This window comes from Rattus norvegicus, chromosome 12, assembly GCF_021556685.1.
Source record: "Rattus norvegicus strain SHRSP/BbbUtx chromosome 12, alternate assembly SHRSP_T2T, whole genome shotgun sequence".
Taxonomy (NCBI): domain Eukaryota; kingdom Metazoa; phylum Chordata; class Mammalia; order Rodentia; family Muridae; genus Rattus; species Rattus norvegicus.
In genome coordinates, this window is record NC_141545.1 from 16,920,003 (window position 1) to 16,933,181 (window position 13,179).

Below are 13,179 nucleotides of genomic sequence, written 5' to 3' on the forward strand. Positions count from 1 at the left end.
AGTCAGTGCTCTTAACCACTGAGCCATTTCTCCAGCCCGAAAACAACTGCACTTATAAAAGAAAGCGTTAATCAGGGCTGGCTTACAGTTTCCGAGGTTTAGTCCATTATCTTCATGGCAGCGTGCGGGGAATCATGGTGCTGGAGAAGGAGCTGAGGGTTCTATATCTGGATCCACAGGTAGCAGGGAGAGAGAGTGACACTGAGCTTGGAATGGGCTTTAGAAACCTCAAAGCCAGCTTTGCACAGTGGCAGTATCGTAGCCAATGAGGTTTATCTAAGGCGTGATTATTGCTAATTGAAAACTTGAAACCTCAAAGCCCACCCCTAATGGCATACTTCCTACAGAAGACCACACCTCCCAGTCCTTTCAAATAGTATCCCTCTCTGGTGACTAAACATTCAAATCTATGAGCCTGTGGGAGCCATTCTCATTCAAACCACCACACTAGGCTTAATAAGTCTTCTTTAAAATAAGAAAGGATTTGTTATTTTTACTTTTTTTGGGGAGGGGGACAAGATGTATATACATAGCCTTTGCTGTCCTGGAACTCTTTTTTTTTTTTTTTTTTAAGATTTATTCATTTATTTTTATGTACAGCATTTTGCCTGCATATGTGACTGCAGGCCAGAAGAGGGCACCAGATCTCATTACAGATGGTTGTGAGCCACCATGTGGTTGCTGGGAATTGAACTCATGACCTCTGGAAGAGCAGTCAGTGCTCTTAACCGCTGAGCCATCTCTCCAGTCCTGTTATTTTTATTTTATATGTTTGCATGTTGTCTTAGGGTTCCCATTTCTATAAAGAGACACCATGACCAAGGCAACTCTTATAAAGGACATTTAATTAGGGCTGGCTTACAGGTTCTGAAGTTCTGTTATCATCATGGTGGGAAACATCCAGGCAGCACAGTGCTGGAGGAGCTGAGAGTTCTATATCTTGTTCCAAAGGTAAACAGGAGAAGACTGTCCCCAGGCAGCTAGGAGGAGGGTGTCAAAGCCCACCCCCACAGTGACACACTTCTTCCAACAGGTCCACACCTCCTAATAGTGCCACTCCCTGGGCCAAGCATATTCAAACCACCATACATGATTTACCTGCATGTATGTATATGCACCATGCATGTTCCTGGTACCCACAGAGTTCAGAGTAGGCTACTGGATCCCCTAGAACAGAGTTACAAAAATCTATGAGCTGCCATGTGGGTGCTAGGAAGAGCCAGCTATAGGTGCTGAGCCATCCCTCCAGCCCCAAGAGTTCAACTTTTTTTTTTTTTTTTTTTTTGGAGCTGAGGACCAAACCCAGGGCCTTGCGCTTGCTAGGTAAGCGCTCTACCACTGAGCTAAATCCCCAACCCCAAGAGTTCAACTTTTAACAGTATCTGTCCCCCTTCAGTCTCCTTAATCATATTCTAACTTGATCTTCTATGGTTCTTCCAAACCATAGCCATTCCCAAGATGAAAGATTTACATGTAATACGTTTCAAGAATTCCTTCTGTAATGTTTAGGCTCGGCTGTCCAGGTGACAGCATCTAGAACCAGTCACCTAGGAGACAAACCCCTGGGCGTGTCTGTGAGAGAGTTTTAGGGTTGTATCATTCAAGGTTAGAGGCTCTAACCTACCTAAATGTGGGCAGTTCCATTTCGGGATCCGACATCCTGGGCTGAGTAACTGGGCCTGTGAAGAAGGGGCAGCGTGTACAGCGCTTGCTGTGCAAGTATGAAGAACTGATTTTGGATCCTTAGCACCAACATAAAAGCCAGGCATGGGGGCAGGAGAGAGGGATGGCTCAATGGTTAAGAGCACTTGTTACTCTCCCAGAGGACCCAGATGTGATTTCCAGCATGTACACGACAGCTCACAGCTATCTATAACTCCAGCTCCAGGGATTCAAATGGCCTCTTCTGGTCTCTGAGGGCACCAGGCATATACAAGGTACACATAGATATGGCAATATTCATTTGTAACCACCGCACTACAGGCCAGAGGCAAGAGGATCCCAGAGATTCACTGGGCAGCCAGTCTCCAAGTTCAGAGACTCGAAAAAGAAGGTGGAAAGAGATTAAGGAAGAAATCTTGATGTCAACCTCTGTCCTCTACACAAGACGATACGTGTACCTGTACACGTGTACACACATGTACATACACACATGCACAAGTACACATGCACGCCCCCCCACACACACACACACATTCCCTCCTTCCTGACTGTTGATGTAAAGTTGACAGCCGCCTCAAACTTCCGCCCTTATGCATTCCTTCCTATGATGGACGGTACTCTCGGGCTGAGCCAACACAAAACCTCTGTCATGGTTAACTTCAGCTTCACCTTGACACAACCCAGAGCCACTTGGGAGGAGGTGAACCTCAATCGAGGAGTTGCCTCCAGAAAGTTGGCCTACGGTCATGTCTGTGAGGCATTTTCTTGGTTGGTGACTGATGAAGGAGGAGCCAGCCCACTGTGGGTGGCTCCATACCTAGGCTGTTTAAGAAAGGGAGCTGAACAAGCTAAGGGGAAGCCAGTCATTAAGCAGTGGTCCTCCAAGGTCTCTTTCAGTTCTGCCTCCAGGTTCCTGTTGCCCCTGCCCTGATGGTGGGACTGTGTCATGGAAGTGGAAACCAAGTAAACACCTTCCTCCCTCGAGTCATTTTTGGTCAGTGGTTTTATCATAGCAAAGGAGAAGCAAAGAATGAACAGTCTTTCCTTCTCTTGCTTTTGTCAGGCACTATTTTGTTATGTCAGTAAGAAAGATAACAAATAGGGGTTGGGGATTTAGCTCAGTGGTAGAGCGCTTGCCTAGGAAGCTCAAGGCCCTGGGTTCGGTCCCCAACTCCAAAAAAAAAAGAACAAAAAAAAAAAAAAGAAAGAAAGAAAGATAACTAACGTACGAATTTTTTTTTGAGTATTTGTGATGTTTATCTGTGTTGATTTCAAGCTAATTGCAAATGCTTCCAAAGTTTAGGAGCAATACAGTGGACCCTTGGAATCCTTCCACACCCTTGGAGTCAGCCAAGCATGAATTGAAAACACTCAGATTGTACTGTACTCAGAATATGCACAGTTTTGTTTTGTTTTGTTTTGTTTTTCATTATTCCCTCGATAGCTCAGTTCCTTTCCCTAGTGCTGTGGTAAGTTTACTCTGGCAAAAGAACTTGAGGAAGAAAGGTCTTCTTCTGACTCACAGTCCAAGGGTGCAGTCCATCATGGTGGGAAAGGCCACAAGAGCATGAGGCAGCTCATGAACACACTGTGGCCACAGCCGGAAAGTAGAGAGAGATGAATGCATAGTGCTCAGTTTCCTTTCTCCACCTATACAGTCTCGGATTCCAGCCAGGGAATGGTGCCACCCACAGTGGGCAGGTTTCCCTACCTCAATTAACACAATCAAGATAATCTTCTTACGCATACCCAGAGGCCCATCTCCCAGGCTATTATGGCATACTAGACAATATAGTATGATACATTTTTACTAATTGTTCATACCATGTTAGGGATTATAGATTATCTAGAGATCATTTAAAGTATAAAGGAGCAAGCTGAGGCTGGAATATAGCTCAGCTAATAGAATGCTTGCCTAGCATGCTCAAAGCCCTGGGCTCTGTCTTAGCACCAGGTTGTATAATACCTGCAATCTTAGCACTTGGGAGGTGGAGGCAGGGGGATCAGAAGTTCGAAGCCATCTGTGGCTACCTGGAGAGTTGGACGCCAGCCTACAGTACATGAAATGCTAGACAAAGAAAGGAGGAGGAAACAGAGCATGGTGGCTCACGTCTGTCATCCCAGCACTTGGAAAGCTGAAACCAGGGACTTGGTCTAGGCCAGTCTAAGGTATGTAACAAGTAGATAAATAATAAGTAAAATAAACAAAACACTGCCCTTGTCAAAGAATAAAGTAAGGCCAGTAAGATGGCTCAGTAGGTAAAAACACTTATTGTATAAGCCATGACCTTCAATCAATCCCCAAAACTCACAGGAGAGAACTGCCTTTAAAAATTGTCTTCTGAGGGGCTGGGGATTTAGCTCAGTGGTAGAGCGCTTACCTAGGAAGCGCAAGGCCCTGGGTTCGGTCCCCAGCTCCGAAAAAAAAGAACCAAAAAAAAAAAATTGTCTTCTGAGCTCCACATGTGTTGTAGCATTCACAACACACACACACACACACACACACACACACACACACACACACACACACACACAAAGTTTATAAAGTTAATATTTTTATTTATTTATGTGTATATACTACAGTGTATGGAAGCCAGAGAACAACTTATGAGATTTGGTTCTCTCCATCCACTGTGTGGGTTCAGAGAGTCAAACTTAAGTTGTCTGACTTGACTTTATTTTTAAAGATTTATTTTATTTATTATATATAAGTACACCGTAGCTGTCTTCAGACACCAGAAGAGGGCATCAGATCCCATTACAGATGGTTGTAAGCCACCATATGGTTGCTGGGAATTGAACTCGGGACCTCTGGAAGAGCAGTCAGTGCTCTTAACTGCTGAGCCATCTCTCCAGCCCCTGATTTGCCTTTTTAGAAACATTTTTAAAAGAGGCTGGTTGGTGGTACTGCATGCCTTTAAGCCCAGCACTCAGGAGGCAGAGGCAGGTGGATCTCTGAATTCAAGCGAGCCAGCCTAGGCTACAAATAAAGTTCCAGGACACTCAGAAGTTCCAGTTCTGTGTAGCTAGGGGTACACAGAAAAATCCTGCCTCATAAAAAATGAAATGAAATAAAAAGTAAAGTATAAGTTCTGTTAGAAGTTGAATGTATACAAGAATCCTGGAACCAATTCCCACGGCTCCAAAAAGATAGTAAGATGTGTCATTTAGGAATGTTTTAGCTTCAAAGAACTGAAAGCTCGAAGCTTACTATACGTGGGACTCCCTGGATCCATCTCTCCCATCTGCTAGCTAGTTTCTACTCTTTTTGTTTTTCATTTTTTCAGTGCCAGGGACTGAATCCAGAGACTTGCAAACAATAGAGACAAGTACTTAATTCTGAACCAGTCCCAAACCCCTCACAAGGGGATTCTAGGCAGAGGCTCTACCACTGAGCCACACCCCAGCCCCTCACTGGGGGATTCTAGGCAGGGGCTCTACCACTAAGCCACACCCCAGCCCCTCACTGGGAGATTCTAGGCAGGGGCTCTACCACTGAGCCACACCCCAGCCCCTCACTGGGGGATTCTAGGCAGGTGCTCCACCACTGACCTGCATCCCTGCTAATACCTCCTTGCGTTTGTGTTTAATTTTGCTTATTGCCTGGGGCATACAGAGGGTGGCTGCTGCTTGCATGCTCACACTTTCTAGAAAGATCTAGAAAGCGGATCGCTGCTGACGATCACTTTGACCAGAGGCATCTTAAAAGCAAGGAGACCAGAAAAGCACATTGTATTTATCTCCATAGTAGAAAAGATGCACCTTACATTCCGGCTTCCGACCCTACTAATGCTACAGCATCAAAAAAGACTTTAAATGACTGCAAATGCCACCAATAATGCACGCGTTGCACGCCCGCGATTGGTGAATGCATCTTAGAGATGGATATGGAAATAGTGAGGTTCTTTCCTCCATGAATTTATGGCTCCTATTTCTGGCCCCGCTTTACTTCCTGACATCATCGCCAAACTGCTGCTAAAACTTTTATAGTGATCAGATGCCGACGACGGGACAATAATGGGCAAAGCCCGCACGCGTTCGGCTAACTCCCACTCAGCAGAGTCTCCATTGATCCCTAAGAATCCTTGCTCTTGTCGGTCAATGTCAATATGTTGGGGACTTTTAAAAGGAAACACATAAATTACAACTCAGGGTTTTGCTTAATTATTTATGATCGTATGCATTCGTGCTAATGGGGAAATGTGTGTTTTCTGCTGAATTACAAGATCCACAAGGGTTGGTCTTTCCTTCCCCTTTTAGCAGAATGTTCCCTTGTTTATCGCCATTATGGATTTGCAGAAATTTAGAGTCAGAGTTGAGGGGCGTTGGTGCTCAGGGCCATAGCCCCTGGAGGAATGAACTGCTCTATAAAGGAATTGCTAGAAATGCTGAAGTCTAGCTTGAAAGAGAGCGGCCTGGGGTTGGGGATTTAGCTCAGTGGTAGAGCGCTTGCCGAGGAAGCTCAAGGTCCTGGGTTCGATCCCCAGCCCCGAAAAAAAAGAAAGAAAAAAAAAAAAAAAGAAAGAAAGAAAGAGAGCGGCCTGGTACATGAACACAAGGGGTGGGGGCGTGGGGAGGGGGTGTTGAGAGACACTTCTATATAGCCCAAGCTGACCTCGAACTCTTGTACTTCCTGTCTGCACCTCCCAAACGCTAGGATCGTAGACGTGTACAACCATGGACCATGTGAAAATCCAGACGAATAGTTAGGTGGGTGACAAAGGGAACCTCAGGGACTCCTGTGTCACTAGTGTTTGCTCACCTTGAACGAGAATCAAATGGGGCTTAGGAGACGGCACGATGTTTGTCAAGAAAACCTGAGGACCTGAGTTCAGATCCCTAGAACCACATAAAAACCAGACGTGGCATTGCATGTCTGTAATCGTAGAACTGAGGGAGCAGGGATAAGCAGATACCCAGAGCTTGCTGACCAGCCTAGTCAAGTCAGGGAGCCCCAGGTTGAGCAAGAAACTTTGCCTCATGAGGTAGAGCAGAACTGGGCATGGTAGCAAATGCCTTTAATTTTAGTACACAGAAGGGGAAGGAAGGTTGGCTAATCTCCTGGATCAGTATATTTCTGAAAAAATATGTCACGTCATTTTTCATATCCTTGATCATTGAACATGGTGGCACACACCTATAATCCCAGCACTCAACAGGCTGTGCTGTGGGAAGCCTAGGTAATTCGAAGTCAGCTGTGTCTATCGAAACCCCGCTAGAAGACGCAATCCCTCCAGAACTTTCTGCTCTTGTTCAGCTAGGAGAATTAGCAAGCGCACGTGAGAGGTTGTAAGGCCACCAGAGAGTTTACAAGAGTTGCTCAATCTTCGGAGTTTGGTAAATACAGGAAAGATATTTACTTAGTGGGGAAAAGTCTAGAACATTCTCTGCCACCATTTTCCCACGGGGAGGAGGGGCTGATCTCAGGAAGAGGCCAATGAGGTTAGCCCTCGGAGATCGGCTTCTATGAGCTCAGTAAGCTGTTTCCCTGCAAGATAAAGCACAGAGGAAGTTTCGAGACAGACCACCTCCTCTCCCTTCCTGACCTTGGAGGCGCTAAGGAATGTTCAGGTTATCTTGCCTACGACTCTCCTCATGTGGCCAGCCGGCACCTGGAGACAAAAGATTTCCCAGTCAGAGCGCTGCACGGGAGATTAAGAGCGAAGAAAGAATCGGAGAGGAAAGAGCAACGGGAGGACCTACTGCCTTATTTCGAGAGAGTGAGAGCCTGAAGATCAAGAAGGAAAGAATCCTTCGCCTGCTGCTCCGGTCTGAGAAACATGAACCAAACCAAATCTCTCGACTTCCTGTTCTGGACTTAGCACTCCACACACCACCTCCAGGGACAATAACAAGGGCCCTCTCAGGTTTCTGGCAGGCAGGACAATCCAGAATTCCTCTGGTGACAAAGATTTGAGGCTTGGAAATGTTTTAGTTGCACGCCTGAGTTTGGAAATAAGTAAGTCAGTGGATAAGCCAGGGGGATGACTCAGCTAATTACACTGCAAACATGAGGACCCGAGTTCAGACTCAGCACCCATGCAAACATGTGAGTGCTAAGGGATGCATCTGCAATGCTGCTCCTGGGGAGGCAGAGGCGAGGGCATCTGAGGGCTTGTGGACCAGCCAGTCCAACTAAACCAGTGAGGCCCAGGTTCACTGACTGTGCCTATCTCGGAAAGCACTGTGGGGAACAAGTGGGGAAGACGCTTTACCTCAACCTCTGGCCTCCTCCTGTGCATATGCACAGACACAGGTCTGTAGGCAGGCATGAGGACCTCACTTTGGGCCTCTCATAATCCATGTAAAAGAGCCAGGCATGGTGGTGTGCATCTGTAACCCCAGAGCTGGGGGAAGGGGAGAAGGAAGGTAGATTCTTAAAGGTCCCTGGACAGCCAGTCTAGGCAAATTGATAAGCCTTGGGTTTGGTGAGACTCTAAAAAAAATTAAATGAATAAATGAATAAATGAATAAATGAATAAATAAATAAATAAATAAATAAATAAATAAATAAATAAATAAAATGTGGAGAATTGTCAAGGAAAGACACTTGACACTAGCTGCTTGTCTCTACACACAAGGACGCACATGTGCATGCATTCCTATACACACGGGTGCACACATTCATACTAACGAGTACACACCGCTCGAATACTCCTTTATCACATGTGCGAGTGCTTTTTGTCATAGGAGGCTAACATTGACACAGTGGATTCATACAGGGACTTCTTTGGGAAGTCCTTTGTCACCCAGCCTGTCCCTGCTTGAGACCATCGTTTTCAGAATTAAAATCAAACATTCTGTGACTTAAGGCCTAAAAGACTCCTCCTTCTGGGTGAGTGGTCAGGACCGGTCTCTCTGAAACTGCATCGGGGCAGAAATCCAAATGAGAGGAGACAAGGAGGAGACCAAGGCAGAGAACAGACCAGGTGAAGAGAAAAGCTAGCAGAAACCCGACAACAGGAGCAAGGTAGGCACGCTGAAGAAGAAAATACCCAAAATGGCCAGCCCTTTTTTTCCAAGAACATGACAGTTTTCAACTCTATTGTACAGGCTGCTTCTCTACAAGAGCTCACCTCTAATGATTGTGCTCAACAGGAATCTCTCCGGTTATAAAACCTTGTGGAATTCTACACTGGCACAACACTCCAGAGGCAGAGAGGCCCTGAGCAACTGGGCACGAAATTTAAGGGAAGCCCGACCAGCTTGTTTTGGTGGCAGTGCCACTTGCAACTGAATCTTTGGAGTGAATGTGTGTGCATGCACACGTTTGCAGATGTAGAAGGCAGGAGATGACATCAAGAGTCTTCCTCAAACACTTTTCACCTTATTTTTTTGAGACAGGGTCTGTCACTGAGCCTCGACCTTGCCATTTATCTAGGCTTGCCTAGCTGACCGAAGAGCCCTCTGGATCCTCTGACATTCTTCCAATCCCACCCCCAACCCCAGACCCTGGGGTTACAGACATTTGACACCACACCAAGGTTTGGCGAGTGTGTGTGTGTGTGTGTGTGTGTGTGTGTGCGCGCGCGCTTGCGCCAGGGATCCTAACTCATATGTTCAAGTTTGCACAATGAATGTTTTACCCACTGAGCCATCTCCTAGGTCCAACGATTGCTTCCTACAAACTATGTCAACATAAACAGGACATTTGATTACTTCACTGAAGCAAGAGCCGGAAGAGGAGACAACCCTGGGGACATGTTTTGCTAAGATACTAAGAGGCTCCAATGGCTAGGAGTTGGGGTGGGGGAGGTGGATTTCTCAGCACTTAACTGTACTGAGAAGTAAGGCAGTGGTGGCCAGCACACCTTACCTTCTACTGAGTCAAACCTTTCTATCGATCAACTTCCTTCCGTTCTTCATGAGCACCTAAAGTCCAGGAACATCCATGAGCTCATGGGCTCTCCAGTGTGCGTGCACTAAGGAACACCTTTAATGAGTCCAAATGGACTTTTTGAGATGGAGCCCACCTTTTTGCCTACGGGCATGATCGATGGTACTTTAAGCTTTCATCTCAGTCCTTAATTCTGCCTTCTGCACTTGCATTAAAAGATGAGTCTATTCTCATCAACCCCACCACCGCCTGGTACACATATACTCAGACTATCTGGCACTAAGAACAGAATCGATTATCCACTTGCTTTTTCGCCCCACAAAGACCTCTTAGGTACTTATGTGCCTAGCCTGGAGCTGGGACTGGAAGCCTTATGCTTGTTGCCTGGACAGATTTAAAACTGACTATTCTTACTCGAGTTGTAGCTCAGTGGTTGAGTACCTGTCCGGAATCCCCCTGTGAGGGGCCTAGGGCATGGCTTAGCAGTAGAACATTTGCCTAGCATAAGCAAGGCTGTGGGTTCTATTCCTAGCACTAGTAGGGAAGAAAAAAACAAACCTGACCATTCTAAAAGGACTTTCAGGAAGCAGGAAGATCATAACTAGGAAGTTATTTCCATAAAGTTGAGTTTGATAAGCCCAGATAATTATGCAAAGATTTGCATACAATCAAGAACTCCAATCTCTGATCGAATTCCAACCGTGGCAATCTAAATGGGCCATCTGAGATCCTCTCTGGCTTTATGACGGCTTGCTAAGCTGTCTTCCCTGGCTCGGAACTGGTGCTGCCAAGCTGTGGGGTGTTAAAGGTTAAGCTTCTGCTCTCTTTCCAGCTCCTCGGATGACTGCCTGGCAGCGGAGGGTGAAATGACCTCATTCATGAGAAGGAAGACACAGAGAGGGGTTCTGAGACCAAAAGGTGATCTGCCAAGGAAAGACAAGGAGTTTTCAAATTCAAATAAAAGCCAGCAGACACCCTTAGCGAACCCTAACATGCAATGGTAGTAATTATAGAGTCCTGTTCACCACCCCATATATGAACCCCACTTGGCACATTCTCTGAGCCAGCTCCGGAAGAGCCCTTAAAGAAATGGGTAGCTTCTCCCACTGCCTACGACCTAAAGGCTGAGGTTCCATTTCCTCCAACATCCATCACACGCCACCATTTGGTTCCCGAGCCAGATATGTTTTATAGCCTACAAAACGTGATAAGACTACCCCAGAGTCCAAGTGCTTGTGTCTAAGTCCAGAGGCATTTCATATTTTCAGTGTTTCCCTGTGGGGCGCATAGTGCTTTCTTTGTGTGTATTTCCCAGTGAACTTTATCCCAAAGCAGTTTAGAAGCTTCGTGTCCTAAAAGCTCGTAAACAAAGCAAATTGCACCTGGACAGCTTTTAAAAATAAGACCACGCCCACTCCCGACAAGCCTGAGTCTCGAATGCTGAGTGTGTGTCTGGCTAGGAGAGCGCCCTCCGTTGTGGCCCTGGAGTCTGGGTCATCTCGGTCCTAGATGTGTACTCCAGGATATGCCCAGAGCTGGATTGGGTGTGACTGGGGTAAACAACCGGTATAGAACAGGAAGCACCAAGAGGGACTGGGGAGATGGCTCCGTAGTTAAGAACAATGGCTGTTCTTCCAGAGGACCTAGGTTTGTTTCCCGACACCCACATGATCGTCACAACCTTTTGTAACCCAAGTCTCAGGGGATCGGAAACCCTCCTCTGACCTCTGAGGGCACCAGGTATATACATGGGGCACAGACGACATACCAAGCAGTCCAAGTAGCTTACACATAAAGTAAAATGTTTTAAAAAAGTACAAAGACATGCCAGGAGCCACATACCTACATAGCCTCTGTAAGACGAAAGGACAGACATCCTAAAGGCCTCAGCTGACCAGGGGACTGAGGAAATGGGTCATCTTGTAAAGTGCTTGCAGTGCAAAACATAGGGACCTGAGTTTGATCGAGCCTCAGAACTCATGTAAAAAGCTACACACAGTATACATGCTCTGGTAATTCCAGTGCTGGGGAGGTAGGAGACAGGCAGATCCATGGGGGCTTGTGGAGACTTGAGAGCTGTCAGTCTACTTCAGTAAGAGATTCCCCCAAAAAAAAATAAAAATAAAAGAATAAAAGAGCATATCGGCTAAGGAATGACTCCAAGGTTAGCTTCTTGTAAAACACACACACACACAAAGGAAAAAATTTCAGGAACAAAGGAAAAAATTTAACAGTCTTGTGATTTACACAGTTGTAAGGCATGGGATTTTTATCTTATTTTTTTCTCCATCTTTATTAACTTGGGTATTTTTTATTTACATTTCAATTGTTATTACCTTTCCCAGTTTCCAGACCAACATCCCCCTAGTCTCTTCCCCCTCCCCTCCTATATGGGTGTTCCCCTCCCCATCCTCCCCCCATTATCGCCCTCCCCCCAACAATCCCGTTCACTGGGTGTTCAGTCTTGGCAGGACCAAGGGCTTCCCCTTGCACTGGTGCCCTTACTAGGCCATTCATTGCTACCTATGCAGTTGGAGCCCAGGGTCAGTCCATGTATAGTCTTTGGGTAGTGGCTTAGTCCCTGGATTAACTTATTCTTAATGTTCTGTTATTTCAGTAATCAGATCTTGACGTTAGTTATGTTTGACACCCCGAAACTTTCAAAATTGCAACCCCTTTGCTCCATGGAGGAGCTGTGCCCTGTGGACCTTCAATCAGGGAAATCGATTCGTATGAGGTATGTGGAAGTTACTCAAAAGCAGAGAGCTTAGAGGATTCACCAGTGGAGGATGTGGGCCTCGAGTTTTCAGAGCCAGCACTTTGTGGCGGACACTAGACCTAGGAGCCCAAAGGTCCAGGTCTAAAAGAGACCACAGTGTAGGGGCTTGGCTGGAATTCTGGGAGGCCCGAGAGAGGGCGCTCCGAGATATTGCCTCCACCCCCAAACCTTAGCTTAGATGGCCTGGTCCACTGGGCCCATTGGTTCCAGAGCCTTTTCGAGGGCATCCTCCAACATCCCAGTACTGTTCCAGCCTCGCCCACCAGGTTGCTCAGCCACACCCACCACGAGGAAGACCCTTCCATTCCATGCCTGCCTCAGCTGGGGCTACCCAAACCACTCCTTCCTCACTTCAGCACCGCCCATCAGTCTGCTGGACCGCGCCCACCGGCTCAACTCTGCCCGGCCACTCTGGCGAATACAGCTAAGAGCTACTTCGTTCCCTCCAGCTCATTTAGTTTCGGCCACGCCCGCCCACCATCTAGGCCACGCCCACCAGCCCATTTCTGGCGGGGTAGGGGGGAGTTCCCTCCCCTTGGCTTCTCCCTCCTGTTGGCCTCTCAGCCCCCACCCCCGCTCCTCAGCTGAGGCCAATCAGTCCTGCGCGCTGGCCCGGCTTCTGCTCCGCCTAGCAAGCCTCTAGGCCACGCCCACCTAGCGTAACAAGTCTCTTCCCTGTCTCCCCCCCCCCCCCGACCTCCCCCTCGACCCCCCACCTCCCACCCCCATGTTGCCCCAACAGATCGTCCCTCCCACCAGGCTGCCTCTCTGTGAGGCCGCCCCGCCCACTCCAACTCACTCTGCCTAGACCACGCCCACCTCAGGTGGGGCTGTCCCGCCCTCTGGCCGTTCAGCCCCGCCCACCCCGCCCGCCTCAGGTGGGGCTGCCGGTCCCTTTGCT

At 47.3% G+C, this 13,179-nt stretch overlaps 1 pseudogene; it reads left to right on the plus strand.

The window, feature by feature from the left end:
• The first annotated feature begins 236 nt into the window (after positions 1-236).
• LOC120096089 (U4 spliceosomal RNA) lies at positions 237-350 on the plus strand (annotated as a pseudogene).
• Positions 351-13,179: the final 12,829 nt, after the last annotated feature.